Genomic DNA, 11,853 nt, shown 5'->3' with positions numbered 1-11,853 from the left:
ACATAGCATAACAATGTGTAACACATCTATTTTCAGGCGTTCTTATAATTTTAAACCAGTATTTAATGACACGCGTATAAATGTTTACATACAATGCAGTACATCCACACTCTCCCAGAGCAGCTGCATTTGATGTTCTGTAACTAACTTTTAAAATGTATTTGCAAAACTTTGTATGGACTCGTTCAACTGGTTTGCTGACCAAAACACCCCCCAAATTTCCACACCGTGAAGTAGAATAGGTAAGATTTTACTGTCAAGCATCATGAAAAACACGTCTGTTGATAAATCAGGAAAACGATGAAACATTTTACAAATAGGGCCTAGGGCTTTATCTGCCTGTTTTGCGAAAGTATAACATGCTGAATCAATATCTGCGTATCATATAATACCAATTGTACAATCGACTGTGCCTTTGGCTGACATTTCCTATGAATGTAGAAAGGGTTTTGTCACTTCTATTTAGAGGGTAAGCATTAGCTTATTTACAGTTGAGCAAGACCTGAAAGGGTTTTGTCACTTCTATTTAGAGGGTAAGCGTTAGTTTATTTACAGTTGAGCAAGACCTGTGGTATATATTCTAGTTGAAATAATGTCCAGTGCCATAACATATATCGTTCTGCAAAAAGCCGTTAGAAAGTATGTTTAATCACAATGTTAATTTTCGTATTACAGTCCAGCTTGCATTGAGCAGCATATCGTCGCCTGAAAACCAGAGTGTTCTAAGTCCACTTTTGACAAAATTAGAGTTAGTATGCTCAGGGTAGGTTTTAGGGCATAATCTATTACTCTAGCAACGTTTTACAGTGCTATCTAGCTTTGAAAGTGTTTTTTTAAACACAAACTTTGTTCTATCTCCATGAAAAATCACATGTTGTTAATTTTCGAGTGTTCTAAGTTGTCAATTGACCAATGAGCAAGCACAATTTGATCACGTGACATTGAGATTTACCAATTTTGAAGTGATTGTCATCATGGAAATGGAACATTTTAACTCTATTCTTATTTCTGCTTTATTTAATTAAATATAGTCCTTATGAAAGTAAAACAGGTTTAAACGACAATATACAACCTGGTAATGAAGAAATAACAAATATCGATATAATAATATTAAAGCTGAGTTTTAGCTGTGTTTTTTGACACTTAGAACACTTTGGCTTTGAGAAAAATCACGATTTTCTTTGGTCAAGAGTTCTATCTCCAATCATTTTTCGTGAGTTTCATATTTATTTCAATAGTTCGAGCATATACTTTGATATTTTCTAATACTGTTTAACATGCCACATGCATGTGCAAAATTTGAAAGAATTCGATTGAAAAGTTTAGAAGATATTGTTGTCCTAAACTTCAAGATAGAATTTCTCGAAAATAGTTTTTTGTGACTTAGTACACTCTGGTTTTCAGGCGACGATATTTACCACTGTATATTTAAGAAATACACTTCGCGCTACCACCATGTATAGTGTAATAAAACACACTTTTGCCCTGAACTATAATAGTTAAAGCACGAGGACGCTGGTGGTGGTGACCGAAATTAAGAATCCTCGCACAGGGCTAACTGGCGCGCTCTTCTATTGATGTGTCTGCCCCCTACGTTAAGACGAACGTTACCAGAAAAAAACAAATGATAACAGTTTGATGGCGGTTTACGTTCGGATTAAATATCTTCTCTGAATTATTTTAATTACATTTGTCATTAACGTAAACCATATGGGGCAATATGAACGTTGCATTTCTACTAACAGCGTAAGTTTAGATCAGTACATCCAGAGGAAGTTGAGTAGTCAAGCGACATTCCACAATTGCATTGTGGGAATGTAAACATTACGAACGGTACCGTGTCGCTGAAAACGTGTGAGTCGAAATGACACATTTTAACCGTCGTAAAACATAAACGGAATGTTTCCACCAGTGATGTTAGCTGCGTGAAGCAACAGCAAACCAAGAAACTGGATGCAACGGTGTAGTTTACTGTAGGAGGCCGTACGAGGCGATGACAACTGACATGCATCGTGACGTCGCTTACATTGTGACGTAATGTAAAATGGTTCGATTACGAGGGGGCACACTAGAATGGCGCAGTGACGGGATAAAGTCATTCAATTGTTACGTCATCAAAATACTATACCTTTATTGTCTGATAATGTATTTCTTTTTCGATTGTTCTAACCGCTAGGCATCTTAGAATTCAGTGTATTAGTGCACCTATTTAAAGGATTGGTAAAGGATGAATGGTATATTAGTTTCTGTTGTGGAAAGACTACGATATTTATAACCATGCACCTTTTATAGTCCTTATTTATAATGTTATCATGTGTTTCAGGTTCTTTCACCATAGGTAAGGCTTTCTTTTACTTATAACCGCACTACAGTATTTTTATATGTAATCTATACATAACTTATTCTCGCAATGTGGGTTTCAAGCCGCTTTTGGCAATATTCCAACAATATCACGGGACACCAGAAATGGGCTTCACACATTGTAACGTCGTAACGAGCGAACGCTTTAACCAATATGCTAATCCACCGCCCCCCACTAAACAGAACTAGAGAAAAGCTGATTGCAAGTCACATTACCTGCCCCAGCAGTTAGAGCGGACATCACAGCGAAGAGCAGCACGGCAAACATCTTTTTCTGACTTGCGTAACTGTGCTTCAGTTGCAGTCACAGTAGCTATCCTACCTGAATATATAGATACATTTATTGCATAACTCACACCACTCCCATCCCATAACTCAAAACACATTAAACACGTTGACGGTGAATCGTGTGCATGGGTGTAAACAAGCTCAAAGCTTAATGTTGTAAATCTCGATAAACATAAATGAGGGCATGTCGTATTACAGGTATTGCCAGATCATAAATTCTAAACAATGGCGGTAAAGTTTTGGTGTTGGAGCATCTGGTCACATCTGGTTGTTTATTTCATGATTTTGTGCGTGGACGTTGTGTTGAGGTGTTGTGACTGGAAAAGGTGACATGTGCGTTTATTGGTCATACTGACAACATATGCCATTAAGGAAAGCACCACGTTGCCGTGGCTAGTCCCTCATCATGGTCCGGGGGAGTCATATCTGCTGATTATTAAGAACTCTAAATGTATCTCTGCTCAAATCAGTAATGATAAAAACAAGGTTTATTGACAAATAGTTTGGTTTTCCCGGTACTGGACAAGACAATGAGAACAAAGGAGTAGTCTTCATGTTTTTCATTGTGGTAGTCTACCTAGTAGACAGTAGAAATATTTACATGTAGTTTGAGGTGATTCATTGGTTTAAGTTTGTGATGAGAGAACTACGGTCAAGCATGTCCTGCTTGACTGTGTTGAATTCGCCATCATAAGGGATAGATATTTTAATGTCAAAAGAGTAAAGGACCTTTTTAGTAATGTTATTAATTATCATGTAATCAATGATTTTTTTAAAAAAGATAGATCTGTTAAATGAATTTTGATATATGTTTCGTAAATAGATAAATTTTTATAATTGGTAGTTTAGATTATCAACTTCGATTGTTAGTGGCTGTACCCTCACAGGGGGTTGAAGCATTGTTACTTATTGTCCTACTGAGAGGGTACGTAAGTCCCAACACATTTAGAGTAAATTTAGGCTTGCCACGTTTTCAATCGTAGAATATGTGTGCTTTTAATTTATGGCTAGATTTCTCTTCTGTCGCCAATGGCTGAAGGGATGGTGTAAATCCAACTAGGGTCCATGCAGGTAGCTAAAGTTATGTAAGTCCCCATGGGTCCTGGTATGGTGATCTACCTTCAGTTATTGGCGATTTATAGCCCATTTTTATACTGTTTTGTGTTTCCCCTATAGTTAAAACGTTTTAGATTTAATTACTAGTTTTACATACATATCTGTGATATTCTAGTTGTTTCCTGTCCTTCGTCGGGAGGTTTTTTATAACATACATATATTTCATTTCAATATCAAATGTTCTCGTCACGATATGGCTGAAATATTGCCGATGTGACGTTAAATATTAATTCGCTCACTCATTGGTTTAAGTAAAATCTACATATTGATATCAATGTTAATGGCAGGGGACGTAGTTCAGGCACGTGCAGTATGGTGTCAGATAGAACGTTGATGACAATGTCGTCTTTCAAGGACCAAAGTCACACGACGTTATGATGTAACAGCCTGACAAGGGATGGCTCAAATCGTCTTTGGTCGACAGTGGATAGATTTACTGCCAACTGATTGTACTTTGATAATTCCAATTAATTAATTGCAGTGTTTGGTAAGATTTATGTATTTGTACTGATGTATTTCTGCGTTCATCATTAATATCACAAAGACGTAACATATTTCACCACTTTGGTGAATAAATGAATGAATGTCTGTATTTCCTCAAGATAAGTCCGGAGATCCTCAAACAGCCTTTGTGTGTAATTAAATAACTATTTTAAAGAATACTCCCTCTCTCAATTTATCAGCTGGTGTGAAAAACAATGAACATGACAAAAATGACAGAAATGCCCTGAGCCTCGTTCCACAAAGCGATCGAAGTGCTACGACTGTCGTAAGTCTATGTTAAAGTATGGGAGTTACGATAGTCTTAGGGTTACGATCGCTTTGAGGAACGGGGTCCAGGTGAGCACAGGGAACTTTTTAGAAAGTTACGGCTTTTAGACCATTTTGAATTGATACAGGAATTGAAGATGTGTCGCTCGCTAAGAACAAAAGTAACTTTACACCTAAAGCTGGTAAAATAAAACCCTTGGTAAAGTAATTGAGCAATTAAAGGAATTACCTTTCACAGAACGTTCTTATAAAGGGAGATCTAACATTTCGGGTAAAGAACAGGAAGCCTTAAACTCATTGTCGAAAAATGACTCAATGCTGATTAAACAGGCCGATAAAGTGGAGTCACAGTTATCATGGACACCGACTAGTATCGGCAGCTGTCACTAGGCATTCTTACAAATAGTCAATATTACAAAAAGCTTCCAGAATACTCGGACAAAAGAGTAATTTTAAATCTTAAAAAAATTAGTTCATTCATATTCCAGTAATCTTACAGAAAAAAAAGAAGATTACCTCATTAATTTCGAATCGAAGGAAAGTAACTTCTATGGACTCCCTAAAATTCATAAAAGTGCAGTTATAAGCTCAGGATGTAAAAATCTCTCATCCCCCTAAGTTAAGTTACCACCTGCGAATGATTTAAAATTACGGCCTATTATTGCGGGGCCACAATGTCCAACAAATAGGTTAAGCAATTGTGTAGATATACTACTAAAACCTCTCACCAAACACGTCAAAAGCTATTTACGGGATACTAATGATTTTCTCAATAGTCGGTTTACTCCCAAAAGACAAACCTCCCAAAAGACAGACCTCGCATAAGACAGACTAAATGAGCCATGCTGTCCACCCCTATTTAATTAATGAGCTGGCCTAAGAAGAGCAGAGTATGTCCCATCCCAGAACCACATGTTTCTCTGAACCACATTTGAACCTAACTCATAAAATTAGTGTATTTATTCAAGTATAATACAAGTAAAAATAACTGGAGAATAGGACGTTTTTATAACAGTTGTTGTTGAATTAGTTTTTGCAAATAACCAGAGATCAGGATGTTTTTATTACTGAAGATAAATGTGAAATAGTATTCATAAAATTCAGTATAAACAAAGTATATAACTGGAGAACAAGTACATGTATTGTTTTTGATAATAAACACAATTATTGTTTTTGATAATATTCACAAGTAAATGTGATCTGGCAAATATATGTTGATGTCTTAATTCAAAAATCATAATTCATCACATGAATTGATAAAACTATATATTTATTACTTAATGTTTTCTTATTTATATGGGCACATACCATAATTATCAAGGGTACAGCTTAATTAAGCCTTATGCAACCAACCATAAAAAGTGTTGTTTTAAGCAGTCTGTCTTTTGGGAGGTCTGTCTTATGGGAAGATACCGAATAGTCTCCCCGAATCAGTAGAGGAAGGTACAAAATCGGTAAGTCCAATATTCCACATGATCTTGGAATTGAAGCTATCAGCTATTGGCTAGAAAAACGCCCTTCTGTAATTCCAGATCGAATACCTAAAGAATTCATTACCGAAAGCATAAAGTTCATTCTGAGCAATAACACTTTTCATGTTGATGGTTCCCATTATAGACAAGTGAAAGGTACTGCAATGGGCACAAGCATGGCTCCTACCTATGCTACCCTGGTTCTAGGATATTTAGAGGAAATGTTATATCCTGAAATAGAAGAAACATTTGGCGAACCATTTAATACAGAATTTCAGTGGAAAAGATTCTTAGATGACTGTTTTATACCCTGGAAAAGAAGTGAAAGTGATTTGGAATCCCTTTCCAACATCCTTCAAAATGTACACCCCATGTTTGTATTTTACAAAAGAGATAAACAGTAAACATCTTCCTTTCCTTGATGTACACGTTTCAATATGAAACAACATTGTAGAAACAGACATATATTATATAGTAACAGATTCAAAACAGTATCTAGACTGCAATTCATGTCACCCACGCCACACAAAAAACAGTGTCCCTTACTCTTTAGCGCGAAGAATATGCACCATAGTTTCAAATCCAGACCGTGTAGACTTCAAGCTAAATGAATTGAAATATTTACTTTTACAAAGAAACTACCCGAGACAAATCGTTAAAGATGCTATAGTTAAAGCAAAACAACCGAACAGAAGTAAACTGCTAAAAGTTAAGGAAACAATTCATGAAAATGTCCTTCCAGTTCTATCCACATTTAACCCTCGAAATCCTGAACTATTTACTAAAGTTGGTGAAACTCTCCTGCCTTTACAAAAATGCGACATTTTAAAAGATAAACTGACACAGGTTAAGTTAACTAAAAGCATAAGACAGGGTAAGAGTATCAACCAAATTGTAACGAGGGCAAACTTTACAAAATCTAGTCAAGACACAAAATCTGTAACTAAATGCGAGCGACCTAATTGTGGTACATGCCAATATCTAATAGAGGGAAATATATACCAGTTCAAAACTGGTCAAATATTCGAAGTACATGACAATATGACATGCGCATCTCAGAATCTGATGTATGTCATAAAGTGCAGTTGATGCGGCGAGGAGTATATCGGACAGACGGGAGACACCCTGCGTTCAAGAGTGAGAGTTCACAAACAGCAAATTCGGGACCCCTCCTGTCGCTGTATTCCACTTAGTGGACATGTAGAAAGATGTGCTGGGAACAAAATACCAGACTTTACAATATTCCCATTTTACAAAATATTGTCGGACAGTGATAAATAAATAGAAATAAAAGAAAATTACTTCATCAAACTGTTCAGACCTAAACTTAATTGTACAAAGTAGAACCCGACTTTGTCCATCTGTATACAATGAAGTTAATTATATATCACTGCCTGTATATTAATGACTTCAAATTGTACTTCCGTCGTGTTATTGCTGGAATATTGCTAAAAGCGGCGTAAAACTAAACTCAGTCAGTCAAATTGTACTTAAGACGCACACTCTATGCAGTGCTCCGTGCCCTTTGTATTGTGATGTCATAACTTAGTGACATCTTTGCTAAGTGACGTCATAGCTTAGCAACACGGTTTCACACAGAGTATAGCAACGTCATTCTCATGGCGATCACATTGACAGTGTGAAACCGGTTAGAATTGAAGAAATTATTTCTGTACTAAGGATCTTCAGAATTTTGTCTTTTGTGTGTATACATACATATACCTATGGTACAACTTGTTTCAAACTGGCCACATGTTGTGAGGCACCAACAAAACACCAAGGAACTAATATAGGTATGTTTTAATTAGCATTGAAATGCTAATTCTCACCAGTAAAGTAAACATACAATCTGTTTGGACTCAAACATTAATCTGAATCAATTGTAAGTGAAAGTATTGACCCCAACAATTTCTAACCATAGGTTAAAATATACCTCCACCAAATGCATAAACTGAGCTACATTAAATACTGAATTAACCTTTCAACAATTTAACATATTTTGGTATTTTATTCCTTTTATATAAAACCAAGTGTAACTAACTTGTAATTCACCAAAGTCAAAATCCTCCATCCATGACTTTCAAACCATCTTGACAGGTTGGGAGAAAGACAGCAAGTGAACAAACTTCACACTTTCCAAATGCAAACTAAATTCAACATCCAATCAAGATGCTGCACATCTTCAGCCAATGTAAAACAAGGACAAGGCAGCAGACCTGACCTCCTTAAGACTTGGCTACTTTGCATAGGAACTACTTTTGACCAATGTCCCAGTGGTGACTATGAATAAATCATGGACTTGTGAAAATGTAAACCTTTACACTGACAATTGTACAATTGTTTCAGGTGTTATAAATTGATTCCAAACAGGAACATACGACAAGACATATTAAAATAAATTGCTTTTCCAGAACATTTTACAATTTGTATATGTTGTACTTTTTACACACTTGTATTTGTTACACACTTGTTTTGTACTTGTTACAATATATATATATATATATATATATATATATATATGTGTGTGTGTGTGTGTGCGTGTGTGTGCGTGCGTGCATGCTTGTGTAAATTAACAAATATTTTGTCTTCTATTTTGTATATCCTTATATCCTAGAAGTTCTAAATTTAGCAGGGAGGAATTGTGGTATATTTAGAATGACGTGACCATCAGGTGATCAATTAACCTCGATATTATGGTATGTGTAATCGAGTGAAACCCTAGGGAATCAAGTGGTACACTTCCGTATTTAGTTCGTGGTAAATGCACCACAGGTTATGTGTCTAGTGATGTGCTTGACATCGATCCCGTTACTCCCAATGTGTTGCTTATGGGACGCCTCTATCAATCCCTTCTACAGGTGGCCTATCCTGACAGCGAAATCATAGGAACATCGCCATAGTCTAAACCTTGCAGAACACTTTTGGAAGCACCATTTGAGACGTCACTTGCCAGACATGCAGTTAAGAAGCAAATGGGTTTCTGATAAGAAGGATCAGAAACACATTGACTGCAGTGATTAATATTGGTTGATCCACAAAGTTTGCGTGCCACATTGTTAGTTGGAAGAGTTTCCAAGATTCATCCCAATAGTGATGGCAGAGTTGTGTTGCCACAGTAACTCTGGATGACCGTGACATTACGCGACCAGCCACACGTCTGAAGAGACACCCAAAATGTCCAGACGATGATTGATGATTAACTGTGAACTGTGACTCTAATAGTCAATTTGCTACTGGCTGACCTTGTTTTGGAGCATTTGACCAGAACAGACATTAATGCTTTGATGATAAATTGTAACTATCATGTCTAATAGTAATTACTTTCTTATTGCTGTTCGCCTCTTGCCAGTTCAACATGTACATACACCCGCCAGAAGAACCGATTTCGATCTTCCTCATGTGTGTGCCTTTAACCATGTGTTGTCCTTGATTTCATAGCGTGTGTGCGCCTTGCTTTTCCCAGCACACGTTGCAATGCCTGTATTTGAAGAAGTGAATGCCAGTACATGAACTACTTCGTCTTCTTTCCAGCCATCACTGAGAGATCACCCATGTGATTTGATGTGGGACAGCCGGCACCCTAGGCCAGAGACATTGCTGATATATTTAGTTATTTATTAACTGAGTGAAATAATATGCACGACTCGTTAACCTGTTCAGTTCTATTCACAGTAAAAAACAAACAAAATCAGTAATATAATTCACTCTAAAGGTTTAAGTTTATCTCATCTGACAGAATGCCCTCACCGTAGCATGTGATCTGTTCCCGTTGTTTTCTAGATATGGTGTGTGCAACACTTTGGTTTTGACCAAGGAAATGAGTTCATATAGGAACATTGTTAGACTGTGTGTACCCAACCTATATTCGGGAACTTAATCCATCGCCATACTCTGGATGCTCCTTTTGTCAAGATTGATTTATATAGCAGGCACCATATAATGTCTTTTCTGTCATCTAGTCATCCAAACACTGGTTGTATAACGACCAGTAAGTATGAGCCAGATATGCCAAATCCGTTCTTATTACTTTCAGCAAGTAATTTTACATGTTGGCTATTTGCAATTAGACACAGCATGTGTAATATCTGTAAACATCATTTCCTTCAGGCAATTACAAATGTCTCTCGTCAACATCCACTTTTGATAGTAATCATTGAATTATATAATGATTATTGTCACTGAAAAAAAAAAACTTTTTCCGGATTGCGATCCACATTTTTTATGCCCAGGGGGCAAGGGAGGTAACTCCAAAGGTCGGAACTGTGGTTTGCCATGTGCTTCGCTGCGGTGAAGTTGTCAAGAAGTAATGTAGACACTTTTATGGGTTTCCAAATTTTGTAAGTACAATTTTGTAGTTACAAATCATGTAGTACGCAACACACACACACACACACACACACACATATATATATATATATATATTATATTTACATGATATACTTAAACCTGTTAAATTAAGCCATAAATGTGCAGTTATTTCCAGATTAGGAACACGTGAGTTTACCTGAATTGGAGTTGGGTTTTTGTTGCTTAACTGTTCTTCGTGAACAGTATCCTTATATGTGGGGTGTTTGGACATGTAGGAATATCTTTTGTTCTTGCATAATCAATTTAAAACCTTGTCATGAATTAATTAATCAGAATTCTCCAAGCTAAACATGTTACATTGCACAAGTATTTGTAATGTTTGTATCAACTAGAGCCAAAGTATATGTATTTCATCCCAAACACATAATCTGAGGATAATTTATATTACTGAATAGCATTTGTTGTGTAACTTGGGGGAATATTTCTGGGTGGTATTTAGTACTGTGAATTTAGTAGGAAATCTTTCAATCATGGTTTAGCTTGAACCAACAACCGTCAACATGGAGGAAGACAAGCAATATTAACACTGCGGTGTATAAACATGATAAAAGGAAGTAAAGAATCGTCGTGTACAAGAATGAACAAACCTTTTTCTGTTATGTCTAAAACAATCTTGTTATGTCTACTGGCCAATACGACATCGTCCTCTGTTGGTTACCCAGCCACGTTGGCATTTCTGGGAACACAATGGCCGATCATGATGCTAAGGCAGCACTCAACAAATCTGTGACACCACTTCTCATTCCATACTCTGATTCAAGGCTATCATTAGATCTTACATCCGTGAACTGATGCAGAAGTGGGACACTCAAGTAGGTATACATAAATTACATGAAATAAAACCCTATATTGGTTACACCTACTTGGGTTGTCAGTCCAGATTTGAAGTGGTCATTATGCGACGGTGTCGTATTGGCCATACTAGATATATACTCATGAATACCTGTTAAAAGGTGAGGATCATCTGTTTTGTATCCCTTGGGATGAGAGAATCGCGGTCAAGCATGTCTTGCTTGACTGTATTGATTTTTTCATCACAAGGGATAAGTATTTCACTGTAGACACTGTTAAGGATCTTTTTAGTACTGTAAAAAAAGAAATAGAAGTATTAGATAACTGTTGATGAATAGTTTGTAAATAGATAAATATTTATTATTGGCAGTTTTGACTAGCAACTGAGATTGATAGTGGCTGTACCCTCAAAGGGGGTTGAAATATTGTAAAATTATTGTCCTCCTGAATGGGTACACAAGTCCAAAAACATTCAAAGTTAAATTTAAGCTTACCAGATTTTTAAAACGTACTAGTATTTTTGTTCTTTTAAATTTTGGCTAATTTTTTTCAACAATCGCTGAATGGATGGCGTAAGTCCAACTAGGGTCTATGCAGGTAGCACAGGTACTGTAAGTCCCTTTAGTCCGTAGTATGGTGATCAACCTTCAGTTGTTGGCGATCGGTAGCCTGGTTTTATATTATG

The 11,853-nt window shown here is 36.5% G+C and overlaps 1 long non-coding RNA gene across 1 annotated transcript; it reads left to right on the top strand.

Moving 5' to 3' along the window:
- The first annotated feature begins 2,577 nt into the window (after window positions 1-2,577).
- LOC124261938 lies at window positions 2,578-9,170 on the top strand. Its single transcript, XR_006894471.1, has 3 exons — window positions 2,578-2,658; window positions 9,069-9,076; window positions 9,158-9,170. It is a non-coding gene; the product is annotated as an uncharacterized LOC124261938 (long non-coding RNA).
- Window positions 9,171-11,853: the final 2,683 nt, after the last annotated feature.

This window comes from Haliotis rubra, unplaced genomic scaffold, assembly GCF_003918875.1.
Source record: "Haliotis rubra isolate DU_JTF1 unplaced genomic scaffold, ASM391887v1 Scf817, whole genome shotgun sequence".
In the NCBI taxonomy this organism is placed as follows: domain Eukaryota; kingdom Metazoa; phylum Mollusca; class Gastropoda; order Lepetellida; family Haliotidae; genus Haliotis; species Haliotis rubra.
Note: the sequence above shows the minus strand (reverse complement) of the source record. Positions and strands in the feature narration are given on the sequence as shown.